The sequence below is a fragment of the Lissotriton vulgaris genome, chromosome 9, assembly GCF_964263255.1.
Source record: "Lissotriton vulgaris chromosome 9, aLisVul1.2, whole genome shotgun sequence".
NCBI lineage: Eukaryota > Metazoa > Chordata > Amphibia > Caudata > Salamandridae > Lissotriton > Lissotriton vulgaris.
The window spans coordinates 511,058,482-511,066,735 of record NC_141697.1 but is presented as its reverse complement, the minus strand read 5'-3'; the positions used below and the strand labels follow the sequence as shown (position 1 = coordinate 511,066,735).

The 8,254-nt window shown below is 37.6% G+C and overlaps 1 long non-coding RNA gene across 1 annotated transcript; it reads left to right on the top strand.

Moving 5' to 3' along the window:
- Positions 1–3,450: 3,450 nt before the first annotated feature.
- Positions 3,451–4,135, top strand: LOC147690335 (uncharacterized). Its single transcript, XR_015299785.1, has 2 exons — positions 3,451–3,552; positions 3,975–4,135. It is a non-coding gene; the product is annotated as an uncharacterized LOC147690335 (long non-coding RNA).
- The last annotated feature ends 4,119 nt before the right edge of the window (positions 4,136–8,254 follow it).

The following is an 8,254-nucleotide window of genomic DNA, read 5'->3' as shown; positions in this document are numbered from 1 at the left end:
AAGAAAAACATATATTCAATCCCTCTGCGCCATTTTTTGAAAATATCTCTAATTGGACACGTTATATAGATGACGTTTTTTTCATCTGGACAGGGCACAGAGAAACCCTTATGGAATTTATTCTTTGGCTCAATTTAGGGGATAATAATCTCAGGTTCACTCACTGTATAAGCAACACCAGATGTGAATTCCTTGATGTAATAATAAAGTGTGAGACAGGAAAACTGGTGGTTGAACTCTTCACCAAACCCACGGACAGAAATACAATGCTGCACTTCAATAGCTACCATCCCCCTTGCCAGAAAAATAATATACCGTATGGCCAGTTCCTCAGGCTAAGGAGAAATTGTACAAAAAACTCGGATTTTGACAAACATGCCAAAATTCTTACCGAAAAATTTGTAGAAAGGGGGTACCCCAGAAAACTAATCAGACACTCTTATAAAAGGGCAAAATATTATAATCGAGATGAATTTTTTAAAACTAAAGACAGAGAAGAACAAACAATCCCGCTCACGTTTGTCACAAACCATAGTTGCCTTAATAATAAAATTAAAAACATAATAAATCGCAACTGGCACTTGGTGGAAAAACAAACAGAAACAACTCTACCTAAACCCATGTTTTCATATAGACGTAACAAAACCATAAGAAACAGTCTTGTAAAAACCTATAGAGAAATAAATCATCAAACCCAATCTACAATAGACAGGAACCCGCTGCCCAAGGGTACTTTTCCATGTAGTGGCTGCGGGAATTGCAAGGGCATTCTAAAAGGTGCGGAAATCAAGATAGGGGAGAAGACACACAAAGCCCATGATTTCTTTAATTGCAGATCAAAAAATTTAATTTACCTAATAAAATGCCCCTGTAACTCTATATACATAGGGGAAACATCTAGAGAGATAAGGGTAAGATTAAATGAGCACAGATCAGCGATTAGAACGCAGAAAATCACGGCACCATTAGTGGAGCATTGGATCACGGCAAAACACAACCAACATGACCTAAATTGGTGTGTATTAGAAACCGTGAAAATGAATATGAGAGGAGGGGACATAGATACAAAACGCAAAAAAAGAGAACAATTTTACATGTCCAAGTTTAATTCAGTACGAAATGGATTAAATAGCAAGGAAGATTGGGAGAGAATTATTTAGGCAAGTCTAGATGATGTAATAACAGCTAAACCTAATAATTACCAACTCTCACAATGACAACACAATGCCTTCAGCAAATAACCCAGAGATAGTGAAATTGTAAATACACGTATATGGAAACCACAACGTAAGTTATTAGGTTGGCTGTAATAACAGCTAAACCTAATTATTACTATCTCTCACTATGACAACATAATGTCTTCTGCAAATAACCCGGAGATAGTGCAATATGCAAATACACTTATATGGAAACCACAATGTAAGTGATTAGGGGGGAGGGCAGGTATAAGGATATGAACAACACAATTTCCCCCCCCTGCACCTATGAAGTATTGTCCTCAAAAAATTGAAACAGTCGCAGGAATAACTATAATAGAACAACATACCCGCTATGAGCCATGTTGCCTCATAGACGATTTAGGTCATCTATCTTTTTCCCTCAATACCAAATACATAAGTCTACCATACATCTTCCTAAATAATCAAGCTGTCCCTATGGATATGCTTTAATTGACATTTTATAATCAAAAATTTTGATTAGCCCATGATCGAACCTATGGAAACGCTATAATTGAGCTAATTTATAATTCTTATAATTTCTATTGGCTCTTATACGAATTGCGCTTAAAAATAAATAATATCAACAATAGTCATATGCTGTGTTGTGTAATTGGAAAGCATAGTTAAATTAATATCTGGCAAGACATTGCCTCCAAACCAAAATGGGACATATTTTGCCCAATTCAAAATGGCCGACACGTTTCGTGCGGACCATGGGACTGATAATATAAATATAATGGCACTACTAAGCTTCAATTTTCAATGGGCTATAATCAGACCGCGCTAATATAATATCATCTGGGCTTTACGCATCCAAATAACATTTAATAAGAGACTGTAACTATATGAAATTGGACTTACGTATTTTGCCCAATTTAAAATGGCTGACACGTCTAGTGCGGACAACGTGACCAATACCATAAACATAATGGCGCAATTACGCTATAATCATTACTGGCTTAGAATCGTCCTGCACTAGTATAATATCAGAAACAGTAATATGCTTTGGTTTTCCCATTGGAAAACATATATATATATATGGGCTTTATGGACATACATACTCTGCCCATTGTAAAATGGCCGACACGTCCAGTGCGAACCACGTGATCGGGACCGCCGTCACCTTTAACCCGGATTGGGTAGATAAAAACAAAGCACAGACATCGCCGGTTGTTACCGCTGATGCTGCGCCAGGAGAGAAATGACAGGGAGGCCGCTTATGACTAAACAGGTAAGCCGGGAGGCTCCGAGTGAGTCTCTGCTTTTTGATAAAAGCGTTAGCCAAGAAAATGCAGAGTACCGACGGCTGCCGGCGGATTTAGAGCTGTTAGTCTTTGGAGGGTTATGTGGTCAATCCCTTTAAGGTTAGCGACATGAGAACGGGAATCTAGCTACTAATGGGTATAACTGTGGAAACAAACCAAGGGCTGTGATTGTAATACCCCCTAAAAAAACGGCGTTAACAGCAAACATGAATCAAGTTGGCACTATGCAAATAATAACGCGCCATAGAGAAATATATTATGCACAGAAAGAATGGGTATAACTGTGGAAACAAACCAAGGGCTGTGATTGTAATACCCCCTAAAAAACGGCGTTAATAGCAAATATGAATCAAGTTGGCACTATGCAAATAATAACGCGCCATAGAGAAATATATTATGCACAGAAAGAATCTGCAAGCCATAAGACAATGTTTACTGGTTAAAACGCAAGGAGTTTTCCACAATAAAACTAATAGGAGAAATGAAAATTAAAACTCTAACAGCAGGTTTTTTACAACCATATCCCGGGCTCTTTCCTTCTTTATCCAACTAGACAACCTAATCCTAAAGAAGGAAAATAAGAAAATAAGAAGTTCAAAAGCGATTATCAAAATCGTACATAGAAGGAAGTAATTGAAACTCCTCTAGACCCCATGAGGTGACCGCAAACTACATAACGAAAGGTATGAAACTCTTAAGACCATCTAATTGTCGTTTTTTAACCATGAATAGAAGACCATAACCTTCTTGCAATTTGGCAATTGTGTGTATTTCTGTCTATTTGCAGTAGAAGTATACAGAACCTATCAGAACGGTGGTCACTCCTGGTGCAGCAAACCTATTCAACATATGTATTTCTGGATTAAGGTATTACAACAAGCAATATTAAACAGATGAATAAAAGTATTTGTTGTAAAAGAAAGGGTAGTAACATGAGAGATGATGCCATCTGTATTTTTGTAGGTGACAAATCCTTTTATGATATGGAGAACATACCCCTATGAGATTGAGAAATAGAGGGTAAAACAAGACATTATATTATAAATCTGTCTCACTTGATTTCCAAGGTACGTACAACTTTGGAGTATGCACAAACAACCCTAGGATTTATGAAATGTTTAAAAGTACTTATTTGTCCAAGATAACATTCGGGAAAAGACTAGAAAGATCTCACATATAATAGCAATCCAAATGCAAATAAGAGATATGTTGATATTAGCCATGCAAACAAGAAAACAAAAGATCCTTGGACACCAGGTTAAATCCGAAAGGGAATGGCATAATAATTTTTAAGAAAATTATTCCCTGTATGTGTAAACCTAGAGTTAATTTATGAACAACTGTAATGAACGAGTATAGGAAAGTTGGTGCCGTTATGACTTGTTTTTTAATAAATGTGTAATGTATTTTAAATTAGGTGAACAATATGTATAGGCATAGCTCGAGGTCTTGTTATAAACTGTGTATAATTGTGGCATTCTCTTTTTAGTGATTTTAAAAACCTGTCCTGAAGAAGGTGTGACACACTGGTCAAGACACCGAAACGCTGCGTCGACTCTTTGGTTTTTATCGTAATGTTTTTGTACAATGATGCAATTTGTGATGTACTGTAATGTGATGAAATTTTAATAAATGATTGTTTTTAATTTACCCATTTACAGTTAGATTCCTTTCTTGAATGCCACATGAATTATATGTGTTTTATTTTTATGATGTTTAGTTGACCTCGAGTAGTTAAAACTGTTTCTCATATAGTTATTTAACCAGGCGTAACACAATAATTGTGTTGCAGCCACGCTAGGTCCTTTGGGAACAAGGGGCTGTGACAGAGGGTATTTCCTGACAACTAGGGACTTTCTTGTGTTGTAAGAATACTTCGACATACTTACTTAAAGGTTCTGTAAGGGACCCTATGCATGAGACTATGGGCCTCATCGGTGGATCTTTAAGGTCTTTGTAGACCTTGGGGAGGCCATAAAGTGCTGGAATTAGCGGATCTGAATTCATCATAAATCTAAACTCATCATCACATATTATAGTGTCCTCTTTGGCCTGTCTGAGCATCCTTCCTATTTCTTCTTTCAAGGTCTGCCATTCTTCCTTGTTGGATTTACTATAATGGTCTTTGTTATTAAGAAGTTTGTACATTCTATTATTGTAGTCTATAGTCTCCATCAATACAATACTACCACCCTTGTCTGCTGGTTTAATGGTTAGGGTCTCCTCTTTTTCTAAGAGTTCTAATGCTCTTTTCTCTTCTCTGCTAAGATTATGTGGTGTCCAGATTTTTTGTTTTAGAAGATTTTCTATGCTCTTATCTATGCATCTTTCAAAAGCCTCTATATCCTTATGTACTAAATTGAGGGATGGAGTCCAAGTGGACTTGTTTTTAAGACCTGATTTATTATGTCTCGGAGGAATATCTTTTCCTTCAAAAAATACACGGAGTCTAACTTTCCTGAAAAAGTTTTGTTGATCCCTTTCTAGCGCATATTTGTCCACAGGGGAGCAGATTGCAAAACCCAAACCTTTCTCTAGTAGTTTCATTTCTATTGGGGTGGGGTCATGATTAGATAAATTTATCACTGCCGCTTTCTGTATGCTATTTAGTCCCATTGCTTCTGGCTTCTGGTACGCGGACGTTGAAGGTGTTGGGCCTGTAGGTATTGTGGTTGTTGGCTGTAATTGTTGCGGCCTCTCCCCCTCCCCCTTTGTTGCCCAAATTGCTGGTTGCGGTTGCCTAAAAAAGATAGGCCTTCTTTCATCTGTGGTTGTTTGTTATGTTCACCACTTTTAGTTTTATCATTCATCTGTTCTCCTTCTGAGTCACTGCTTGTATAAGAAGTGTCAAAGAACCTCACCTTTTTTCTTGGGAAATTTCTAGGTTGGTTGTGCCACTGTCTACGGGGTTGGTATTGTTCTCTAGGACGTTCATAAAAGTCCTTTTGCAAATAGGGATACACGAATTCCGGATTATAGTTCTCTATGTCTTTCTTTAGTTTGTTGCTCTTTTTTTGGACCAGATATTCACTATAGCCTGTTATATCGTTTTGTATTTCTTCTAATTTTGCTTTTGCGTCTTCTACCGCTGTACTATCCTTTAATTGACTTTCCAGTTCTTCAATTTCTCTCTGTTCCACCACTAAGAATTCATTCGCTGTCTCTATGATTAACAGGATCCAATCCCTACTACAACGGTTCGCCACCAGTGTCCATCTTTCTATAAACTTCCTATCTGTGATAAAGATGCCTGGTTCATTTGTCACCTGTAAACCCTTCGGTATCACTCCATTCTTGCAGTAGTCTACTAAGAATTCTGCATGGAGCTCTGCTCTAATGACTTTCTTTTTCTTGTTCCATAATTTCTCCCATTGCTCCTCATCTGATCTATCTAATCTGACCGGGGTTGTTGTATTTCTGGGTTTGTTGTTATGAATTAATTTATTGAACTGGTCTTCCGAGAATGTGTATGTCTTAATTCCCTCCATTCTCGCAGTTGATTTTAAATTTTGTTATATAAGGAATTTTTATAAAGTTTTTGGGCTGTTAATCAATTGCCCTACTGCTAATTTGCAGTAATAGCTGAAACCTCCTCGGCTAACAAGCCGAGTGAAAATGTGAAAACAAGTAGGAGGACCCCACTCTACTTTGTAGAGGACGGTGGGGAAAATGTCATTAAAGAAAGAACAAACGTCCGGGTTCGTAGGACAGGATGTTGTCTTTTGGTGTGGAACCAATGGGTGTCACTTTTTTGGACAAGGGTGTTTTCTACCCTGGGGAAGGCAAAATATATACACACTTATTTCAACCGGTTCAATATATATTGAAAAAAGATTCTATTAAATAACAACGGTTTTTGTTTAAAATAATTTTAGGAAAGTTGCACGTACGTGGGTTTAGTCAAACAGGCCTGGGACAGTGAGAATGTCATGGGCTATTGATTCGGATGTATGTAATCAAACTAGTACATTCAATTGTTAAGTGCAAATACATATGGGAAAATTTTAGATTAAAAGCATATCAACACAAACGTTTGGTCACAGTATTTAAATTTTATTACACATTGCACAATTTGAAAACACATTAAAAACATTTATCCATAAATATGATCATCACAATGATTAAAAAATCACAGAATCAAAAGGTCGACGCGGCGTTTCGGCTTTTTTCTAGTATGCCTTCATCAGGACTGATTCTAGACAATTAAAATCATAAAACACAAAGTTACCAAACGAGTAAAATACATAAAATACATTTTTTGCGTGAGTACTCTTACATCTTAACCCCCCTGATTTAGAATAATCAGTTTTTTTCTTCTTTACATACATATTCTCAGTACGTTCCATTAAGCATTGTTTCTATTGTATTTTTCCCAACAGTGCAATTGACAGATTTTTTATATATCCTACTATCTCTTTTTGCCTTCCCCTTGGACCTGTGTACCCTTCTATTAGGGACCCCCAGTGATTCCGTTACCAAAAAAGAAGTACCTCCCATGAATCAGGTGCGTACCTTGTTGATCCAAATGGATTTGATTATCCATGTGGTTTGAACTTCTAGTTCTACCAGGAGTCCATTTTGGTGATATGGACCTTGGTGCTTTGCTTAACGATTATTCGCAAAGTTGCTCTGTTTCTTAAATAAAGACATACATATGCTTAATCAGTACTGTGTTTGATCATTTTATGACACATGCTTAAATTGTTTATAATGAAAACCCTCTTTCATACCGAAGTTGTGGCTGAGTTAGATTTCAACTCCTTCAACTTTTGCTTGTATGCCCAGTGGTCAGAGATTTAATTCCCTCTTTTAATCTGCCTGTGGGTATAAAGGTACAGATATATGTCCCTGTTTTTTAACCAACACACCTGTATTTGTATCATCGCTTTTCTATAAGTAGACACATACCTCGATAGGGCTATATCTCTGCCGTGTCTTTTACTGCCAGGAGGAGCCACCGTTCTGTGTATTAGGTGCTGTGCTCCCTGTGGGGTAAGTATTCATATTAATAAATATATTTCTTTATATTCTACTTGTTCCCCCTTTAAGTTGTTGTACATTTCCTTCTATTGCCACTCACTGTGGGAGCTGGACGGTTGATTATGGACCTCAACCTCTTTGAATTAGGTAAAGGTAAGTTTCGCTGACATCTTCTTCTGTCATTAGTTGATATCTGTAGGAATTATATTTTCAGCATTATAATCTTATTTGCTAAAAAAGTTCTATTCTTTAAGTTCTAAATTTTAAATAGATTCTGAGCCTTTTTTGCTGCTCCCGCTTTTACTCTAAGTTCTATCGTTTTTTGCTTTATTAATTTTAGACCTTTAATGTTATGTCCTAGCGCTGGGTCTATTCTTAAAATTATTATTAGAGCGTTTAGTCTTTAGGGCACTGTTCGCGCCTCTTACCAGTATGTTAGCAGTCGGCCTCCCTGCTCCTTCCTTCCTGGCAGTTCCCTCGTATGATCTCCGCACGGCGTTCTGTTGGAAATGAACAGACCGTGTGTTGCGGTAGCTTAAATAGTGGTTTTTAATTGATTTGGCGCCACAAAAACGCCGCGAACGCGGTGACTCTGACGACTGCCTAAACGAGAGCGTGGCCGCGTGGACGCGTTCCCATGGCGACGTTTGGTCTCTCGGCGTTTACGTTGCCATGGTAACGTTGTTACTTCGGCGGCGTATAACTTATCCCGCAGTTAATTTACTCCACGGACCTTGTCTATATACAGGGCATTTGCATGAATAGAGCGTGATATTTCCCTGAGCGCCT